This window comes from Sphaeramia orbicularis, chromosome 17 (genome assembly GCF_902148855.1).
Source record: "Sphaeramia orbicularis chromosome 17, fSphaOr1.1, whole genome shotgun sequence".
Classification (NCBI taxonomy): Eukaryota; Metazoa; Chordata; class Actinopteri; order Kurtiformes; family Apogonidae; genus Sphaeramia; species Sphaeramia orbicularis.
Window position 1 is genome coordinate 26729805 of NC_043973.1, and position 22690 is coordinate 26752494.

Here is a 22690-nt window from a genome sequence, read left to right on the forward strand (position 1 = left end):
AAGAGCCTGCCAGGCCATGCTGATGCAAACTTGTCCCAATCACCCTGGGGTTCTTTCTCCTGATCAACCCCGCCTGCTCTGTCGCCCCACTGAGTAACATGTCTCCTTTTTCCCTTAAGCTGACGGAGGACACAGCCCTGCTCATCTTCTTAAACACTGTTTTGTTCGGTCGGATTTCTGGACTGAATTGGTTCGGACTCGAGATAAAAGGATTATGCGATTAACATTAAGATGCTTTGCACAAATACTGACAGAAATTTCATAATATCACATCAGGGGACGGGATGATGTTTGTTGGCGGGGGGGTGAAATGTTGTCAAGCAGAAAATTATTTTAAGAGGTAAGTAAGGCATCGTGAACCCCTGCGAGACTGCGTTAAGGAAATATCTACAGCAAGCCCCCTGAAGCTTGGGAATTAAGGTTACTTGTTACTCGACCAGCAATTTTCACATAATGTTCATCATGTTCTACTGAGACAGTTTAAAAAAAAAAAACATACACAGTTATGACAAACTGTCACCACCTACACTAAATCTAATGAGCTCAAATGTTTAATATAGACCATAAGACCAGTGACTAATAAAAGTTATTCATTTTCATCTGTGCTTTAAGCCCCTTTTCCTGTGAAAATACAGGAATCTACATTCCCTCAGGTTTTCTCTTTCTACTATCAGTATATTTTTCTGGAAAAAAGACCCAAAAAAATTTTCCAATGAAATAAAAAATGATACATAAACATTCACGACATCTGTTTTTCTTTTGTCTCCTATGCATACACAGTGGAAACCCAAGGAGGGAAATCTATCATCAGTTAAGATAATGGAGAAAATCACAGTCCACAGCAAATTTTTCACATCAGTCTGATAGAAATAATAAGCAAGCATTTAAAAGAGGACGGCAAGCAATTAAAACGTAATTAAAATAAATGGATAGAAGGAGACAGCCCACATGTTTTAACATGAAATACAAGGCAGTGAGCAACAGCCGGCTGAATGAATGTGAGGCTCCTTTGACAAAGCTTGTGTCTGCCTCACTCAAGCTGGAGAGGCGTCCAGTGAAAGAGAGAGTGAGAGAAGGGGGTAGTTGGGGAGTTTCTAAGCCGGGAGGGACTAAATGGATGGGAGACAGAGAGCAGAGGAGGAGAAGAATGGAAAGGGGAGAAAGAAAGGGGCGGCAGGGTCACCGCAGAGGATTGACAGCCTGTGAGTATGGTCTGACCTCCTGGGTTCGCCTCCAAGTTTCCTCCACAGGCTTAGAGAAGACAAAAATAAAGCCCAGGAATGTTAATTTATTTTCAATTGTCAACGCCGAGAAGAGAGAGAGATAAAGAGTGCATACATACATATCAAGTAAGACTGGAACAAAACTAATGCTTAAGTCCAAGTGTAAGCTGAAAACCTACAAGTGAAACAGAGATGCAGCTCTGTTGAGCTGGATCTTTTCAACACAATACTTCGTCTTCCACTCTTTGAATAACTACTAATTTGAAGAACTTTCAGCCCCGCCCCCATGTCCCACATTCAGGACAGAAAAAAAAGACAAACATGAGAGAGAAGAATTTCAAACATCACAAAATGGTTGATGGGCTAAAAGTGGTAGACAGGAACTACATGAACTAAGAAAACACAGCCTCTAAACATTTTTTTTCTGTCCTCAGTGCACCCTGATGTTCCCAAGGAACTCTTTTGTCATGACAGTCCTGTCAGGGCTGCGCTTTCAACCCCTGCAGGGACATGATGTCATTTCCTTGGCTCTACCAGTGATGTAGAGAACTTGCCGTCAACTGCCAACGACAGAGATGGGGTCGACACCAAGCGTAGTCTTTAGAGTGTGTTTTCTTATTGCAAAGATGATAACATAGAGTAGAACTTAAAATAAACAAGATCTGCAGCCACACAGAGAAAGACAATCAAACTTTTCTGTGTACAAGCAACCACAGTTTGAAGAGCAACCTTTCTACACAATTTTAACAAAGCAAACTGTGCATGTGTTACAGTAAACACAGCGAGCGATGGTGCATTGGTTTGTGTCAACTCTAAGCAAAATGTAGCTGTGGCTTAGTTTGTATGAATTGCATATTCCATCATAATTACACTGCCTATAATTTTAACAAACATATTTTCTTTCAAGATGATTAACAGATCTCCGGGCATCTTAACACGTCTGGGTCACCACAGGTTTTTGTAGCATTTGAATATGCACAGCTCTTATTCAAACCATTTAAACTGTATCTTTTATACCTTGCTTTCTTTGTGGATAAATGGATCCAAATTAAAAAAGGAGACCTCTGAAAAAACTGCTTTTAAGTCTAAGAGCTCAAAAAGTCCAAACAGTTAAAAAACCTTGAAAGGTGCAAAGCTTCACTGTTTTATTGAGAGCGCACAACAGTTGGTGTGTTCAGAGGCTCTTGGCCAAATGATTGAGGCAGTAGATAAGATAGAGTGCCAGCGGGCAGATGGACATAGTGAAACAGAGAGGGGTGAGTAAAGAAGCTTAGTAAAGTACCGAGAACAAAGAAGACCCGGGCTGAACAACCAGGTTAGTGTCGAGCAAAATGAAGCAAGGGAGGTGTGTTAGTCTTCAAAAGAGCTGTGTGGAGGAGCAGACAGGGGAAAAGTGGCTGTCTCTGTCAAGACTTTCAGGTGAATTTCTGTGTCAGCTCAATAATGAAACCTACCTGAAAACTAATGGCAATTATTTCAGTCTACTTCACCTTTCAAAGTCAAGGCCAAAAGGATCGAGAATGTTCATTATCTTTTCACCTGTAAGTGATTTTTAAAAATAAAAGTCACACAATTAAGATGCAAGATATTAAATCAATAATGGATATAAAATACACAAAAACCAAAATGACCTAAAAATTAAAAATAACAAAAGTGTGTGTTAGATGTTTTAGCTTGACCCAAATTAATACCACATAATTAATCTTCTTTTATCTATTTGATTGACCATTAATGCTTTCAGCAATAAACTATGTCATTCCCAATTTTTTTTAAAACATTGCATTTTAGGACCAGACAGACTTTCTGTGGAGACACATTTTGAAATTTACCACAAGAATATTTCCCATGCAAAAAGGTTAAAAGATAAGCAGTAGCCTGACAATGTGAGGAAACTTAGACAGTGTCTATTTAACTCATTAATATTGCTTCACAGGCTGCTCTGAGCTCAGCAGCCATTTCTGTTTGGCACTGAAATGAATAAGCTGACCTCGGAGCAGTTGGTTAAGCAGTGGGGTCACTTCAGAGGAGCAGAGAGCAACTCGGCACCGACATGCCAAAGAGAGGTTCACTTTTCAATCAGTCTGTTCATAAATTTACTGAAAGCCTCACTTCTCGCCTCCTCCTCGCACAATAGCAGTACTGCCCTACATGCTCTTTATCCACTCTGCCTCACACACACACACACAAATATAAACACACCACCGCTCTCTCTACCTGCCTTATGCTAACTCACCTTTTTACACGGATACTTTGCCCCCTCACCTACATTTACAACACATTCACTCAGTCATTTACGCTCTTTCCAGTGGGTGATGTGTTCATAGAAATGTTTTGTAAGGAAAAAATATTCTAACACAAGGCAAAAATTTTCACATACTTTCGCCCCTTTCAGACCACATTAATTTTCAGGACACTGCACACGCCTGTACAACTGCTAATACATAACATCTGCGTTGTTAATCAACATCATGCGGGTAGCGAGAAAATCTGTGTAATCACTCTAGAGTATTACAAAACTCCATTCATGTGCTGCCATCACATCAAAACTGTATCGCAGAAATCATAAATAACTTCCGCAACTGACATCAACATGTTTAAACAATGGCAAAACACTACAATATGTCTGCAAAGAAAAGGAAACGCAGCATCTGGACCAGAGTGATCTCAGTCTGGGGGAAAATGCCAGAAGAGTGTGCAGAAACCTCCTCAAAGGAAATGACACATTATTTGCAAACTATCTCAGGGTTGTCATTTCGGATGGGACTGGCTGAGGTTTTATCAGAGGTTATTACTGCTGGGCGCAGGAGGTCCCAGATTTGGCTGGGTGCAAGTTACTGACATGGCAGATTCAGATGGGACTAAAATTACAGACATGCTCCATTTTCAGACACATTTCCCTATACTGCTCCGGAAAACTAATCCCAATCAAACAGGGTTTATGAAAAAGTGGTACAGTAATAAAGTGACCTGTTTTTTGCAGAAAGTTTAGAATATCAAGTTTTAAGTTAAGAAGTATATGCACATTAATCGAGCCGAATTAATCCTTGTGGAGAGCTTGCAAGATCTAAATGGAAAACATATTTTGAACTGTATATCTACGTTTACATCCTAAAGACTTCCTGCATCCAGCAAAGTTGCACTGGCACATCAGTGAAGTCAGCAGTTACTAAGTGGAGTGAATTTGTGAATTTAAGTGGTCCCACTTATGTTGCACTTCCAGTCCAGTTTATGTACTGCAAACTGTAGCTTTTACTTTTTCATAAATGGGTTACATTCTTTCTACAGCTTGTACATGATTTAGGCCCCACACACACACACACACACACACAAACACACACACACCAGACACAGCTGACGATCGCCCCCTCAAAAATGTAAGTACACATTGGGCAGTGTAAGTACAACAGCTGCATAGGTACTGCCCGAGGACTGCAACAACTTATTGGCTGCTATGGTTTGCTATAGTTTCCAGCCACAGATTTAACCTACTTTTCACACATCTCGCAAAATATCTCAACTGCAGAACTTCATCTTATGCAGCCTCCCCTCCTTATCACAGTGAGCAATAGGATGTAGATGCAGCTACTCCGCTAGAAAATCTAACATCCAGTAATACGAGACAACAATCACTAACTGTTAATTTGGTGTAATTAAAGCATGATACGGTCTGATCGCTTGCATTAGTGGCATCGATATCTGGTCTGGAACTGTAAACCCAAACCTATGTTTACTGTCAGCCCCTTCTAGTAACCATATACCTTCTAAAATTAACTCCCATGTGCCATTAATACAGTCATTGCAATTTCAATTTGTCACAATTGTAAATACAAAAACCCCGTTGAGCAAACCAAACATTGCATCAGCGTTATTGATATTGGTAGAAATACCCTCGCCTTTATGGATAATATCAGGCTTCTCAAGTGGAATTACTGACTTTGGGAGAAAACAATAGCTCAAAAGAATTTAAAAAAAAAAAAAAAAATGCTCCCCTTTTTTACAGTTTATTTGATGTGAAGTCCCAAATTCATTTTGATATTCATGAGTTCTGTTTCTGTATAAATAGACACATTGAATTTCAGAAACTTGAACATTTTAATTTGTCTTCAGGTAAATTTGTTTACACTGTCATCTTCACACATTGATTTTATTGTTATTATAATTGTTTGAAATGTTCTACCTCTACATTTCTGAAGTATTTCTAATGTTCTGACCTTAAATAACCACGTAAAACCCACAAATAACCCTACGCTTTCATTAACTTTCACTCAGAAATTAAAATCAGCCTTTAAACTTGGAGAGAAAAATTGATTTGACATTTATCATAATTACTGACACTACTAAGATGGGCATTTTGTCATCATAATATGTCAACTCAACAGGAACGAGAGGTCCTACAAGCTGTATGTGTGATGTGTCCCAGTAGTTTTGTCCATGTAGAGTATATTTTCTGTATTCTTAACCTCTGTGTATGTTCTGTTAAACAATTTTAAGGCTTTTGAAAGTCAAAGATGCTAATTTCCAGCAATGTCATTTTTTTTCAAGAAGTGTTTGATTTCATTTGATCATATCGTTCTTGTGCTGGTCTTTAAAAATCCACTATCGATTGACCTCTACTCAACAAGCTGCAGAGCCTCTTATGACATCCTAAATTTACACTTCATATTCACTGCATTGATCCTAAAAGCTATTTTATTATCATGTTGCTGGAAACATTTAATGAAAAGACTATTCAGCACGACAGCTTAATGAAAGACTATACACACGGTGTTACATTCATCGTGGTTTCTTCACCTTCCTGGATTGGATTCATTGTAAAAGCTGTGGTTTTGTCTAACTTTAAGCCTTTTTTCTTTTTGTCCAAAACCCGATCTGACTCGCATTACCTATGCATGGTCAGCACATGTGTTGCATTCTAACTGGACGGTTTGTGTGGTCTCTATTCATTCAGCATCCTTAGTGTCTGATGTGCATTAATTTGACTTAATTCATAGTTATAATGTGCCCTCATAAACACAGAGGCCATTATTACATTTTGATTGAATATAACACTTTTACACAAAAAATACTGAGAGTATGCTTTATTAAATAAAGTAAGAATTAAAACAAAAGGTGATACTTGGAACAACAAACAAGACTCAACAATATAATGACTTATCTCTGTAGAAAAATACCGAACTGCACTGCATTGCGATTAAAAAAAAATGCCGAAAATAATGAATAAAACTTTCATTATTTCAAATACAAAACCTAAAGGTAAGCCATCTATGTGTCCCTTTATAAATTTCAGCATAATGACACAATCTGTGCTACAAAACGTCCCATGATTTTAAATGATGTTCAAATCTGGCAAGCGTGGAGACCATAGCGGGACTTGATTTAATTCACAAAACCACTGCATCACAGGGTGCAGCTACAGGAGTCCTGTAAAATTACCTCATATACCTTGGCTACTACACAACAGTGCAGAGTAATTGTCAGTCCTAATGAGCCTCTCGAGATGGCTGCCAATACCATTACGGACCCACCAGCATGTTAAACAGCCGACAGCTGATATCTTTTTGCTCTTCTTCGCAGATAAACTGAAATGCGAAAAAGTGCAAGACAGGTTGAGTAGCATTTCAGTTCTCAAGCTTTCGCCTCATCTACCCTTCACTGCTGCATGTTTGTTACTTGGCCTTGGATTAAAGTGTTTTCTGAAGGGCATCCTCACCGTCAATACCTGCTTTGGGGTTGATGGTTGGGAATTATATTGTGCAGGGAAAGTTTTGCAGGGGTGTTAGTTCAAATATGTGCAGATCCAGAGGTCCCTGTTTTATTGTGTTTACCAGCTACACTTGTAAGTGCGGGTGCATCGATGTCTGTGAGCTTTGATTCACATCCACTGTTATTTTTACAGATCTGTCTGCTCAAGTTGGACTGTTAACCTTACGGGTGGGTTTTTTTTTTTCCTTTGGGTACAGACTTAAATGTTTTGGCACAGAGTACTGACAATGTCAAGTGTCATCATATCATCAAGGAATGATATCAGTGCTGTATTTTAAAAAAATCATACACTCTGTTTAATGTGATTTTCAAGCATGGTACCAAATTATTTCTTAATTTTTGTGACAAATACACCTAATAATCAGACAATGGTTGATTTTTTTTTTCTCCAAAGTAGCAATTTGCTTAATTTGCACATAACTGATCATTTAAAATTTCAACCACAAAATGAATGGGTTAAAGAAATAATGAAACAAAAATAAGCTATTCTTAATGACATGAGTGGCAGCTAATGTCAGTTTGTGTCCTCTGCTTGAAAATAATGAAATGTTAATTAAAGTGCTCCACGTTCTGGTCCAATTATTTTGGGCTGCAATAATCACCAAAAAACCTCTCCAAGCTCCTTGAGGGGCAGTCTTTGATTATTTAGTTTTGAAAATCTGTAAATAACTAAATAAAATAATTTAATAATGCCAAATGAAAATATAGTTTGTACAGGTCTGTTTGAATCTAATCACATTTATTAAAGCCTGATTATTCTTAATTACACCTCTGATTAAAGAAATCCTTCTGCTGAGATAAAGTTTATCATCACAGATTAAAATATCAAGCTAATATCTTTTAGCCATATTGCCCAGCTCTACATTAGGCTGTACTAAGTTGGACATGAGCCATGGACTTAATATGCACACACGCGCTAAAGGCCTGGATGGCTTTCATGCTTGTTTTCAATTCAACGTCCTTCTCTCAGTATTGGTTTCTATTAATTTGTCCACCCACTCTGTCTGTTCCTTTGGAAACCACGGCTCAGGCATCAATCTGCACCATTTCCAGTGGGAAACAGGGACTGGTTGGACTTGTTTTTCTTGTTTCTTTGCACATAATTACTTTCTTGTTCTCTTCCTGTCTTCACTGCAACAATCTCAAGTTATTTAAAAGTTACTACCCCTGACTCAGCTGTAAACCTCTTCATTTTCATTTTGAAAGATGGACCTCTGCAGATTTACCGGTGGGCCTAAAACGTCTCCTCTTACATACCAGTTCAGCACATCTCTATTAAAAATAGCTGAAAATGTACTCTCTTAGGGGCTCCACGCAGAAGTAACCCGAGTTCAAACGAGTAAGAAAAAACAACAAGTACGGGATAATTACACAACATGGCCTCTAAACTCCTATATAAGTTTCTAAAAATGTGAGGCCAATCTTGGTATAGACTATTGGATGGATTTCATGGCTTAAATGAAACAAATCTGAGAATTTTGACCAAAACAAACCATTTCAAGGTGCAAATAAAGCATTTTTGGCCATTGTAAATGTTAAAATGGACCCTTAAAATGCAGTTTAAATGACAGCACTGCTGATTTATTTTCAACATCCCAAATTATACGCTTTACCACCACGTCCAAGTGTTTGTTCTTCTCTTGCCATTGTAATGCAAACTGGATGTCCATACGAATGCATGCAGAATGAGCTGGAACAATGACGGTAGTACGTGCTGTAAGAAACAGGACAGCTGTCAGGGAGTACAGGTCTGCAAGCACTGAATTAATACTGATTTCACTAAAATGTAGCTACATGTGTGAGTCTAGACAAGCATTTTGTGTCTTCAGCATGTTAAATTCAACCATTCAGAGGCCAAAGAAACAGCTTAAAAATTCTCCCTCCCAGAAACGTTCCTAAACACTGTTTTTGCTGACTTGGACTGAGCCTATAAAAATACAGGCAGATCACATAGTAACCATTTTGGTCCATTTAAATTCTGAAAAAACATTTGTTTTGCTATTTGCACTGGACTGCGAATGGTTTGCATTAGCTCTCCAGTTAGGAAGAGCTACAAAATGTCCACCCAAACCCCCAAAACTGAGTTGTTTCATTCTTAGACTTATTTAATTCTAAGCTTCACATCACAACACAAAGCTCCCAAGTTAATAAATACACCTAAGTTGAAACTAATGAAAAAAGACACATAAGGTTGTATGTACCTTCTACAAAGCAACAAAATAAGCAACAAATACACAGCCACCACTTCTCAGTGCTTCCAAAGCAGAGAAAGGGCTTCTGTAGATGTAGTGCTTTTCTCTGCTGCCAAGTTTTCCTTGTGCTATGGCTTAGCCCAACAGTAGTGTAAAGGATGCATGCTTCTTTTATTTTATTTTCAGCCCCCTGCCTCCACTGTTTTTTCTCCTCCAGTACATCATTCCTTTGGGTGTTTGTGCGGTGTCCCTTAGTTACCGGATAAGAGACCTAGCAGCTCAGAGAGTTAAAAGCCTGCCCTGTCCCACTCATACGAACAAGACCATCAATAATTCACCCTCATCGGGAAGCATTATCTAACAGCCTTATGAAATTTTAAAGATTGTGGGTGACAACACAGAACTATGAAGAAAGTGCTCCGTAAGAAGACACTCCAGGTGGCAACAAAGTCGGCAACAGATATGTTAAAGGGGTGGCAGACGATAAGTTGCCTGCACCGTTGTGTCAGCCGGCCCTGTGAGGCTGATTTACCCATTACACATAAAAGACAGATGCCTTGCTGCATTAAGGATAGTCAAAGAGAGGACACATCTCCCCTCGTCTTGTGTGCGTATGAGAGAGGGAGCAGCACAGAGGTGGAAGCTTTTGCTCAGCTGTATTAACGCCTCGGCTCATTCTCATTGACAGTGAAATCCCTCTAAGCCTAGATCAATTACATCCAGCTCTGCTGTAATTAAAATGTCCTAACAAAGGTCTTAGGAGCACAGGACAGAAACCTACCCATTGAAAATAAGCTCAGTTCAATCTATAGCACTATCTCCAAGAAAATTGTTTAAGATTAGATTCAGGCTTTCTTTGGTGTCAGAAAGCCCAAAAGGGATCCGGGCATTGCCATGCTCACAATAAGTCTAATTTATCCCTTGAAAAGGCAGAGGGAAGCTAAAGCCACAACCTAAAACAGTGTTAAGATCGTGAACCCACATGAAAACATACTTGTGCTGCAATATTTTTTAATCAGTTGTAATCACAAGAACATAAATACAATACCCATTAATCCAGACTACAAAAAAAAACCTGTGCTTATTTCTACATCTCCGTCTACTAAGAAAACTAATTATTTGTTCTCTTAAGTACATCTGATACTTGACTATACTCTGCTGTGAAATGACAGAATGCTTATGAGTCTCCTAATTAAAACTCAGCAGTGGAGTGATTAGCAATCACAACTCCACTCTTCAAATATCAAGATCTGATTTGCTTGGCTGATCAACAACAAGCTTTTTCCTCTCACTGCAACTCATACAGGCTGCAATCTCGCTGTATTAAGGAGGCTTTTGAAATGGAGGAAATCGGCACAACTCCACAAGAAAGAGCTTGGCTTGGTTTTAAGTTCTATGTTGCCTTTTAGTTGTTGTTTTTTAAATTTTTTTTAAATTTTGACTAATATATTATTTAGGCTGGAAATTCGCATGATTGTGATGTATTGTTGACTACCAGCAATCATAAAACTGATTATACACTGCCAGTCATGAACTCTTACATGTCTTTTTTGGTTTTAAGATAATTTAGCACACCATGAAACAGAAGTATAAAACATCAATTACCATACTTCTGGTAGCCGCCAAAATTAAACTTGAAAGCTGTTCCCTCGTCGCACCGAGGAGGGACTATTCCACAGACACAGCGAGAGCAAGATGGCTGACTGCACTGACACACTGTGAAAGCACGCCTTGCCATCCTAGGTAATAGATTCTCTTTGCTGTGTGACTCCCACAGCTTCTCATCTTCTGTGACAAGGCCTGCCAATCAAAGCCCAGAGAACGTTCAAGGGCTTTGACAATATCTTCTCACCTTGAAAACACATTGGCTTCATCATAAGACACACAAGTGACACCAAGTAGGCATCAAATAGCCATTAGACATGGCAGAAGAACACTACAGGTGATCTAGTGTCTTTGCAACAGTCTCTAGAGCTTTGGGGCTTTTTTTTTTCCCCCATATGAAAACATCTCACTAAAACTGGCAATAAAAGTATTCTCTAAACATAAAGAAACAACAACAAATGCCAGCAATACTGTGGGAGGTGACATTTAACTGTTGGATGGAAAATGCACTGCATGAGAGAACTGAATGTGCAGTGATTGTTTGATCATCTGAGAGAAAAAAAAAAAAAGCAACAAAGTATAAAAAAAAATTGCAAACTGAGGCATAGTTAAAATTGGAAAACATATATATATGTGTGTGTGTATATATATTTAATTTAACCTTTCAACACGCTGAACAACTGATTTCTCAGGAAGCAAATACGCCTTAATGTGAAAGCGCTTAATAGAAGAATTTAAGCTGTCTATCACATTCAAAGGCCTTGCAGCTCACTCATCTGGAAAATAAAACATGGGTGTGGGCGTATACCTGTCCCCATCTTTTTTTCTACACAAAAATGACAAATAACAATGTTACACCACATCAGCCAAGTGATTTACATTTTTATGTGATTCATGAATACCACGAACGAGGACAGGGAGACATTTCTATGCAGTGAACCATCCCTAAACCTCAATTTCTGGGATAATTATATGATACTATTTAGGAATTTGAGGAAGAGAGAAGGCATTTCTTCAGCTGAAGACAGATGACCTGTCAGATGCACCTAATACCAACACAAAGCCCTCAGCCTTTAATGTGAGCACTTCCTATGACCTGTCCTATGGTTGAACCAAATAAAGCACACCATCTTTGTATCCCCCTGAGACAGAGCAGTGTCCTCATATGCTAATGTCAGCCTGTGTTGGTGAAGAAGCTCTGAGGGCGGCCCAGACAACTCACAGGTCAGTGCTAATCTTCTGATATATGGAGCCTAAAGACCCAGGACACATCCATCACATGAGGCCGACGGCTCCCCAACTGGGAGAGATCTGCACACACCAAAGGGTTAACACACACACCCATGGAGACCGCTGATGATCCATCACTCAAAAACCAGCCGTCTTTAAGCGTACCGTCCTTTAACAACACCGACGGGGGAGATTTCTGGAGTGGAGTACTGCATCGGGAAGCTCGGCAGTGAGTGCATATAGAGCCAGCGTGACTGTTAGACCTAAGCTCCAAGCCTCTGTTGATCATTAAACATCCATTTTAAAGCAGTGGGGGAAAGTTAACTGTCATTTTAAACACAGGAGGTGGCTGTATGAGAGAGAATTTCCTCAGATGTATTTTCTCGTTGAAAAGAGCGAGACCATATATCCATCCATCGGGTTAACTACCCTAACGCATAATCATTCGTTCCAGTCATCTGTCTCTTTATTTTTGAGTCAAGCCACAAAATAGCTGGGGGTATTTTCAGTTAAATGAGAAACTCACCCTCAAGCACTTCTGTTAAATAAACAGAATGCCCTTTGCCACTCTCTTGTGTATTTTCTTTTTCCTCTGGCTAACAAGCCAAATGTGAATAACACAAGAATACCAGTACAGTTCCAATGTCATGCTGTAGTAGAGAAATTTTTTTTTTAGACTCTTCACAGCATCACCGGTAAATGTCAGGTTTGGTGTCAGCCCCTCAAAATCAGAGACATTTTCTAGACTCTGGACCATTTTGCTGTAACACTCACACAGGAAAAAATCCATCTTAAAGGGAGCAGCGATGCCAATTTCTCCAGTGATAGCGGCCTCGACCGAATGCATGTACCTCTCGTCTTCAGCAGCTTTTTAATCATTTGAACAACCATTCACAACACACCGCAGCATGGCTCCCACTTTCCTTTCACTTTTTCTTGACTCAACAAACGTATCAGGCTGCCTTTTGCTATCTGTCCTGCTCTATCCTCCTACATGTATACATAGCGGGGAGCCCTATTCTCTGAGCTTTGTCAGAAGACATCGCAGGAAATCACTAACTCAAGAGGAAGTCGATGAGGCTGAGTGATGTGAAGTCTGTACAAATGTAAAAAAAAAAAAAAAAAAAAAAAAAAAAAAAAACTGACACTATTGACCATAAAATGCACTGAGCATCATAAATGTATGATGTCTAAAGAGTATCCTGTGGCTGATTTCTCCTCCTCTACAACCAATGCAATAGAAAAAAAAAAAAAATATATATATATATATATTTATATATATATATATCTAATCTATTCATCTCTCCCTATTTCCCTCTTCTCTGTCCATTTGTTTGTCCAACTTTTCACAGGGAGCCTGTCAGAAGAATTGAACAAGACAGCTGTCAAACCGCCTGCCGTGAGTGAAAATGGCAGGTGAAGTTCTGTTTTTTCCTACTCTCTAGGTTCAAAACGGAAAAAACTGTCCTCCCACTCCTGGCTATCCTAAGTTTTGTGGTGTTATTTTGTCTGAACAAAGGAAGGAGCAAGCTCTCTTCTTTACGAGCCTCAGCAGGTTGGAGAGCAGTTGGCTCATGCTATTACCCGGGAGCAGGTTGACCAGGATGGGCCACCGACCCCTACTGTGCTTCCAATGGCATTTACATTCCCTGTCTCTGTGTAATAACATCTCAAACACTGCACTTCCATTCACTATTAACCTGTGCTGCTCCTGTTTCCAAAGTGAAGGCATGTACAAAGGAAGGAAAGCACTTCTTTGCCTCCTCTTACACATTAATGTTTATTTCGCCCTACTAAAACCATCCTAAAACTGGAGAGAACATTAAGCTGTGTATCACAAGACAAAGGAGGAGAAGACAGGCAGAAATCCATCAAAATAAACACTGTCTTGCTGCATTCCTTCACTGACAAACAACAGCTGCACAGAATGGGAAATAAATATTATCTCTGCGACAGAAAAACAATCAGACACCGCTAGGTACTCAGAGTCTCACACAAAGCGTGAACGCTCAGCGTCTTGACGTCTACACTTACTGAATCTGGAATTAAACCAATTATTTTGCAACCAGTTGAAAACAAATTCATTTGTTTTAGGCATTACGGGGTATTTTAGTTGTTGACTGCTGTGGCAAAAATACCGGCCTTAATGAGTAAACACATTTCTGTTAACATCTTTGTGCATTTTATTCTCCCAACGGACTGAGAGGGTTGTCTTTCTCCTTGAAAATACAGACCTTTGTTGTTATTTAATGCTCGCACTGAGAAATACTGGGAAATGTTTTAACAGACGAAATCTTTTTAACATGACCACGTCTCAGAGTGCCGTCCAACATTTCCGCTAAATACATGGCTTTTGGTGTTAGATTATGGCCAACAAATTCAGTCCACACTAAATCTGTTTCCAACACAAACACTTGCACAATGTTTCTTACAAGCACACACATACACACACACACACACAACCAACTGCAGTGTCCAGCAATCGCTGCTTCCACCAGCAGAAACACTCTATCAGAACAAAACTGCTTAGAGGAAGGGGGCTGGTAGCTCAAGTTCTCCCTATTGAAATGCAGACACTTTGATATGGAAATTAGCAGTTACAAAAACCTGCTAGAATTCACACTAGCATGCATTGAAACCATTTGCGCAATGTGAGATGAGATGGCACTTCCTCCCAAGACAACATAGACAAATGGACCAAACCAGCACGTCTGGGGCGAGTGGGAGATGGTGTGGAGGTAGAGAGGGGTTCCAGGGGAGGCGCAACAGAGCATTTGTTCCTCTGAATGATAGCATGACTATCCAGGAATTTATTTAATTAAATAAACAGTGCAGCTGTTTATACTGGCGAGTTTGTAAATTAGATTTGACTGTTGAGCTTACATTACCCAGAAATAGACTTAGCCTGAACTGAAAAGCAGGATTTTTCACAGTGCAGTATCTTCATTCACCTGCATGAATGCCAGTAAGACATCACATTACAGCTTATTGGCAGGGGAGCTAATGACCTTTTCATCTTCAGAAAATCACAGTCGGGTATGTCCGTATTAAGCAGCCACATTTCAGCATTATCCCATCAAAGCAGACTTTTTGTCTGGTGTTCCAAAATGGCTGGCTTGACTGAAAAACTTCCATCCGCTATGGACAAAACATGCCGGGATTTGTCTGGTGGCAAGTCTGTTTCTCCCACTGGGTTTAGGGCTTATATAATGTTGCAGTTTTCAGTCTTTACAATAATAAAATATAAGATGTTGCTTGTTTTCGTAACAGAAAAAAATTCCAGTTCAGGAGGTAATACAGAGAACATATACATCCCTGCATGAAAATTGTTATATAAGTATGAGAAGCTCTCAGTTTCCTAAGTTGTCAGCATGCCTTATATAATGTTGCACCACTATCCTGATTTGGCATCGAAAGTATTGAATATGTGTAAATGTTATTTAACCTTTATATTTCAGTCCACAGCGGTCTGGTCTCTCTCAGGGCTTTCTATGCAGCCCTATCTCTAAAAGCTTCACGTGAGAGTGAGATATGGTTCTTTAGCCTGTAAAAACTCTGTGTAGGTGTGTGTATATGTGTGTGTGTGAGAAAGAGTGTATGAGTGTGTCCCATCATCACACATGGCTGGCTCAGGTCTGTGAATTATACATGCCCTGTGAAATGATCTTATTTTATAGCCGCAAAATGGAGAGGTAAATGGAGACAGTAACTGACATCCAACTACTTAGCTCCTTGTGTCCTGGACTGGGTGGAGATGTTTGTGTGAGCTCTAGATTTTCACCATGTTATGACGCGGATTATCATTGTTGCATATCTTATAAATCAAGTCCCATTCATTGGACTGGATTTCTACTTATACGCTTGACATTTTTTTCACTGCATAAATGTTAAATCAGAAACAAAATCCATTAGTAAGATCTGCAAAAAAAAAAAAAAAAAAAAAACCTTCCTCATATTTTTTCATGTACCAGTGAATGCCTCATTGTCTGGGCTTTAAATTAAATCTGATCATGCTCAGATAAATTACACTAAATCTTAATTGGACTGCACCATCCAAACAACTTTGTAATGGTTTAGAACTACAAAACAGGAGCATATAGACTGGTATGGGATATGTATTGGTCTCATCACAACTGTTTTCAACTGCTACAGGAGCCCGTGGGCCTGATTTCTGACATTTGCCTTCTTCTATCCTGGGAGTGTAAATAAATGGTATCGATTTAGGAAGGCATAACCCAGCATCTCCCTTGGAAGACAAAAGCTTTTAAAGGCTACTTACAGTGGTAGGCTATGCCGTGCCAAAATATGGATCCCCGGCGTGAAGTGTGAATTTCAGATCAACACCAGAAGCCCCCTCCTCTCCTTTTTTCAGAAGAGGCCCCCAGAAACTAAGCAGCGGGTCGCACAAAGACGGCTGGGGCTCGACTGCATGCTCCACTTTCCTCACAGTGGGCAGATAGTGGGGTTTCCCGTGGCAGGTATCTGTTCTTCTTCAAGCCAATACGTCCGAGACCGGACGAATAGCTCCATGGCGAGGGGTCTGCTCAAAAGTACTGATCGTTACTCCCCCCCTCCTCTCCTCCTTATGCGCGTACACGGGCTCCTTCCGACGGATAGACTGCATAAAAAAGGATCACTTCAAGGAGACGAGATGCGCCTCAGTCTGGTTCCAGAATGAGAACTCCGAGCACGTCTTCCACACTGTCAAGTCTGTGGGAAAGTCTCCAGCGGCCCGTTTCATACGCACAGCCCGAACGGGGATAATATGACTTGTTTAGTCTGGTTTTCGGTGCGCGCCCGGTTGTTCCCTGTGCGCCTCATCCACACGCCGCGCAGACAGTCGGAGCTGGAGCCGGACTAGAGGCAAAGCAGGCAGAGGAGGAACGGCGCACCGGCCCCTGCTCTGCAGCAGCTGGCTGTGCGGGGAGGCAAGCAAATCCTGGAGCGGATTCCTGACGAGGGAGGAGGGGACTGGATTCAAATGCTAATTGTGACAGACGCAATAAAGCTTATATTAAACCCATAGCTCATATGCTCACACTCATGTACGTGTTAAAAATAAACACTTTCTCTCATCCCCTCCTTTTCCCCTTTAGGCTTCGATAAAACCATGCAGCGCACTTCTTTTTCCACTATTCCCTGTAGTTTAATCATGAGAAAAAGTGCAAGGCTATTTATCAAGAGAAAAATAGCCTATGTTAGCCTACTAAAGCTGTTCACATGAATAATTTTCTATTCTTACTGGAAAACATGAAACATATGGTTTGAAACATTGGAAATGAGGCAAGCGGTTTTTTTTAACCCTCTGGGTGTTGAGAAGTACACTATGAAAATGTATGAAAATTAAAGAGATGGCTTTGAAAATGTAATCAAAAAGAAGAATCCGCATTTGTGATTATGAAATGTTTAACCCAAAAGGACCCAGTGTTACTTTTCTGGCAATTCCCAAATTAATTTTTGTATATATTTAATCCTCCTTAGGTCATTTATTTGAACCCTTTCATGCATAGTGGTCACTACAGTAGACTATTCTACAGCTGTTCTCTTGTATATTCATGGTTTTGTTGTTTGATTTGCATGTCAGCCAACACAGTGAAGGCATGTGCATCACCCTATAGACTGTAATTCATACAGTTACTGAAACTTTGCTGTTCTTTGGTAAACCTGATCTGCAGTAACATGTTTAAGTGTAAATCAATTGGTAATTGTTGTTAGATCTGTAATTAACAGTTTTCTTACTCTAAAAGTTTTTTTTTTTTCATATTATCTTCATAAAGTGAGTAATAAATAGTATTAGAGTATGTTAAAATGTGAGGAAACATCAGATTAGGTGTATGAAAAATGTTTTTATTTCATAGTTTTCACACAGTATATCACTTTCTGATGATGGATTTTAAATACATGTTTCTTTGCTTCAAAAATTAAATTCATGGTGTGTAGCTGAGTGGAATTTTTTATAACGCCATGAAAAAAGGTCCATAAAAAATTTCAATCACTTTGTTTTTTTCATGCCTAAAGAGGAATAAAAACACTCAGGAAAAGAAATCTCGAGTAAGGTTCTCATAATTCATGCATGAAAGGGTTAATATCATCTTCTGTATTTTGTGTTTTTTCAGTGCAAATCAGGTATTTTCCTACATTTCATTTACTGGTCATGTAGATGTTCATAAAAGCTCAGATTAAAGTTGAGGGTTAGGATATCAGAAACAGAGAAAACTGAAGACAAAGTGACTTTTCCAGTCCAACCTCTCATTAAATGAACATAAACCCAGTGTGTCCATCCACTGTCATTGATCCAACTCCATGGGTTTTACTGGTAAATCAATGTTGTTGAAAATTACGGTGTTTCCACGGTAACTACAAAGCCTCTGAACGTCCAAATGGGTCATTTCTGATGACCATGAAAAGATGAATAACTGTATTTTACACCAATTATTTACATGTGTTGACAGGATTAATGGATCAACAGGTATTACAAAGTTTAGATCAGGAAGTGGTTCCAGTAGACGGTTAATGTTTGGGTCATCATGCATTAATGTCTCTAATTATTCTAAAGAATTATATCCAGTATAGTACGCTGAGATCCAGGGTATGCCAGGAGGAATATTAATATAGAAGTTGCAATAAAGCAACAAAGACTTTAAGATGCAAACTATGTCTTCCATAATAACTTTTCTTTGTTGCTGTAACCATCAATGAATTTAACATACAACATTACTTTGCACCCTGTAATTATACAAACATGCAGCAAAAGTATTGGTGTGTTGACAGAGCAGATGCTACTGCTACTGTGGGCACACAAACAGTACTTTAATGTTTATGACAATGAATGACTTTGAAATTCATCTTATTAATATGGAAATGCATCTGAAACAGTATTAATGAGATGTTAAAATGGTCCACTGAAACCCTGGGTAACACACCTTTGAATGTATTTGGTATTTGTAATCTTATTTAAAGTCCACTATTGTCACATGTGAAGCCCCCATAAAATATATGCATTTTTGGTTGCAGTCATCTCTCTGTATATTACAAATAAATGTTGAGTTGAATCCTGGCATCGTTGTGAATTATCCGCTTTCTTTTCTTGAATTAGTTTTGAATTATGCAGGATTTTTTTTTTCCCTTGTGCAGTTGTTTTCACACCCTTTCCTCATTATGTTGTCTGTGTACTGTATGTGTAAATATAGAATTATATGTGTCGCAAATGGAAGATTACTTTCACACACAAGACACAATTTACTTCCAAATGCATTATAAATCATGTTTACAGGGAAAATGGGAAATTTTACACTGCTAGATTTGTGTCCAATCAAATAAATCCCATGTGTTTTACAATCTGATTTTACATCTGACTCTTATATAGAATGATTCATGCATACATCATGTCCATTATGTTGAATATACTACAGCAACTGGCTGTTTTTTATGCCAATATTTAGTCAATATCTTGTGTTGTACTACTAGTCCCGCATAGGAATGTTTTCACTACCCTCACAGAGATTTTTCACGCCATATGTCTATCTCAGGCAATGTGTTTTTATTGAATCAGAGATCCCTATATCGATATATCCATGTGTAATGTGTTGCCAGTGTCCACAGATGCTTGGCTTTAAGTGAAGAAATTGAGCATGATATGAAAAGGAATATTTTTTTGCATTGGCATTGCCTTCATTTATGAAGTGCGCCATTCTCGCTTTGTTGGTTACAACAGCGAGAGGGCAAATTGAATCCTGATTTTATGGTCGTAAAAGGAGGCCAGAGTTGTAGCTGATTTGCCACCCCAAAACATGAAACTAAAACTGAGTTGACTGGAAATGATTCTGCTTTGTCAATGAAATTACACTTCAAAGCTGAAAGCCCATTAGGATTTTACTGTAAGCTCCAAAACATGAGCATTAAATTGCCATTTGTGAACAAATATGATATAATCTTAATGACAAACTGGACAACGGCATGTTTGTGCACAGCAGATCCCTGATTATATAGTCATGATTTGTTGACAGCTTTGGATATGCCAGCTGCAGGCTACGTGTTTTTCTGTCTTGCAAAGTAGTGGTAAAAGGGGAAGAAATAAATGTTATTCATAATGTTCTGATGTATTCAGACACTAGACTAAGACTATCATTATGAACCATTATACAGACGATAAGTAAAAGTGATACAGTACAGTAATGGTTGATGTGACGTGGAATGTTTACCTGTTTTGCTGCCTGCTGCGTTCTCATTGTGAGCCGAGCTGCCTCTCCTCAGCGACATGCAATTTTTGATATGCTGTCATTTAGTCTGTAAAAATCATGCAAAGTTTCAGTTGTCATTTCTTCAGAATGGAAGTACTGGAAGGAAAATGATCTGCCCAGCTGGATGCAGAGTTTATGGTAACATTTTCCTCAGGTTTCTAAAGTTCAGCCCCATGCAGTTTTCTTTTGAACATGATATTATACTGTTAGCAGGAGCTTTCATTCTTCCCCAACACTACTCCTATTTTTAGATCCGTACTTTCTGCATTGTAATGAAAGCACTACCTCAGTGGTGCAAATTCAGGAGACGAACACATTTGCTGGAGAAAAGTCTGTCTGAGAACAAACACTTGATAGCCAAGTTTCGAACTAATAATGTCCTAAATATCACTTCTCTTCACTTCTTCCTCTCACGAGCCAAAGTACATAGCCGGGTCAGTGGTCTCTGTTACACGTGGCTTCAATAAAAAACCGTCCCCTGGACGCACAGGGGAAATGTGAATTTGGGTCAAATTCACCAGGTGGAAAGTGAGAGGATTAGTGCAGAGCTTGCATGTTTTCCGAGGCATAGTTTTACATAATAAAGACTAGGAGAGTAAAAGAAAACACATGTAATGATGCAGATCCACTGGCACATATTCTTATTTAGAGAAACAATGTTTATGTATGGACTACTACTGAAAGTGTAAACTCTCTATTTCATTTGAACTGACCCAGGAGAGCTTGGTTTGCTAGTGTTTAATTCGTTGTGGTCAATGTAGTATATATGCAAATACACACAGCCGGCCCTTCGCTGTGTTTTTCCCCTTTTTTTTTTTTTTTTTCTTTTCGGATGAAATTGTCAAAAAATGCTGGGCTTGGCTTTTTTTTACTGCGGCCTGTCATTCTTGCCCACATTCAGTCTGCAATCAAAACCCCCAATAATATCACACACACACACACACACACACCTACACACACACACACACACACACACACACCTACACACACACACACACACACACACACACAAACAAAGCTAAGAGCGAGACTCCTTTGTGTTGCTGACGCATATATTTCACTGAAAGAGATGAGACTTTATCATAAAAACAGACTCCTTGCTGTAAATTATAGGCCTTTACGAATTTGCAGTTAAAGTCAGACCAAAAAAACTTTGAAGCATTGAAACAACAGCTGCCTTTTCCTGTTTCGCCCCATGCTACATCTTATCGTACACATTTAAGCTTTTACTCAGTTTGCTTTAATTAGCCCTGGAGAGCTGAAATATTGTCCATACGTACAGTACACATGACAACATCTGCTATTGCTCCTAAGTGCTACATTAATGCGGGACTGAAATAAATATCCCACAAGTGCAGAATATGTACATTTATACTGTGGTTATGTTGTGTTTACTGGATCCAATTTGCTCTATTAAATTTAAATTGCATCAGTTTTATTGTTATTATTTATTTATTACAATATGGATTACTCCGCATTGCTCTAACGCTGTACTGATGTTGGCAATTTTTTCCTATTTCTAAATTATTTGCAGGAACAGCAGCCCACATGCTTTAAACTTCAATTCTTGCGAGTCCAAACTTCTGACATTACACTGGATTATAGTAGTGATAATTAAATTTTTTTGTGGCTTTCAGAGCTGCAGAGACCCCACAGAGAGGCAAAGTTTCACATTTAAAGCCCCCTCACCTCTGAAAGTACATGTTCTCGTTTCATGTGTGATTGTGTTGTGTGTATGTGTGTGTTCCTCCTTCAAATGTGTCATTCACATTATGGGCGAAAACCTCATGTAATAATGTGGGGTGTTTCAACAAACATCCATGTGGTAAATAAGAGAGTAGCAGGGAATGCTGTGGTAAATATGTCTCGAGTCATTATTAGGTGGTTTTACTCATTAAGATCAAAGCTGTGAACTCAAAAGCGATCTCAAACCTTAAAAGGAAAAGCCATTTATTGAGAAAAAGAAAAATCAAAAGGATCTGACGTGAGTTTTTTGAGGGTTTTCTATGGGATTTGATAAATGCTCTTGTTCCACACAGACAGAAACACTCTGTTCTTTCTGCAGTCAAGAGAAAGCTAATTCCTGCGGCATCCATTTCCTTTCTTATTGTGTGGAGTAGCTTTCTTTCGTACTGTCATCATAGAGCACCAAGAAAAGGGTGGGAATTATCACGATCCTGATTGTCATGTAATGGCAGTTCCCATAATGGAATGGGCTCAATTATAAAGCTCGACCACAACTGACAAAAGAAAAACTCTGATCTATTCAGCAGAGCGACCTACAGTCTATACGACTTGTGGGTAAAAAGATACATACCGCTTTCCTCTTGTCCTCCTCTTGCAAAAGTCCTCACTAAACAATTAGAAAAATCTGCTGTTATGGCAGTTACTGTCAATCATTGTATAAATAGCTCCTTCAGTTATCATTTTAAAGTCT

At 39.1% G+C, this 22690-nt stretch overlaps 1 protein-coding gene across 9 annotated transcripts in view; it reads right to left on the bottom strand.

Moving 5' to 3' along the window:
- The window catches only part of adgrl2b.1 (adhesion G protein-coupled receptor L2b, tandem duplicate 1), a 76686-nt gene extending 59823 nt beyond the window's left edge, over positions 1–16863 (bottom strand). For all 9 annotated transcript variants that reach the window (XM_030160859.1, XM_030160857.1, XM_030160858.1 and 6 more), the window contains exon 1: positions 16293–16863. The gene's annotated coding sequence lies outside the window, so the exon portion shown is untranslated. The remainder of the gene's footprint in view (positions 1–16292) is intronic.
- Between the last annotated feature and the right edge of the window lie 5827 nt (positions 16864–22690).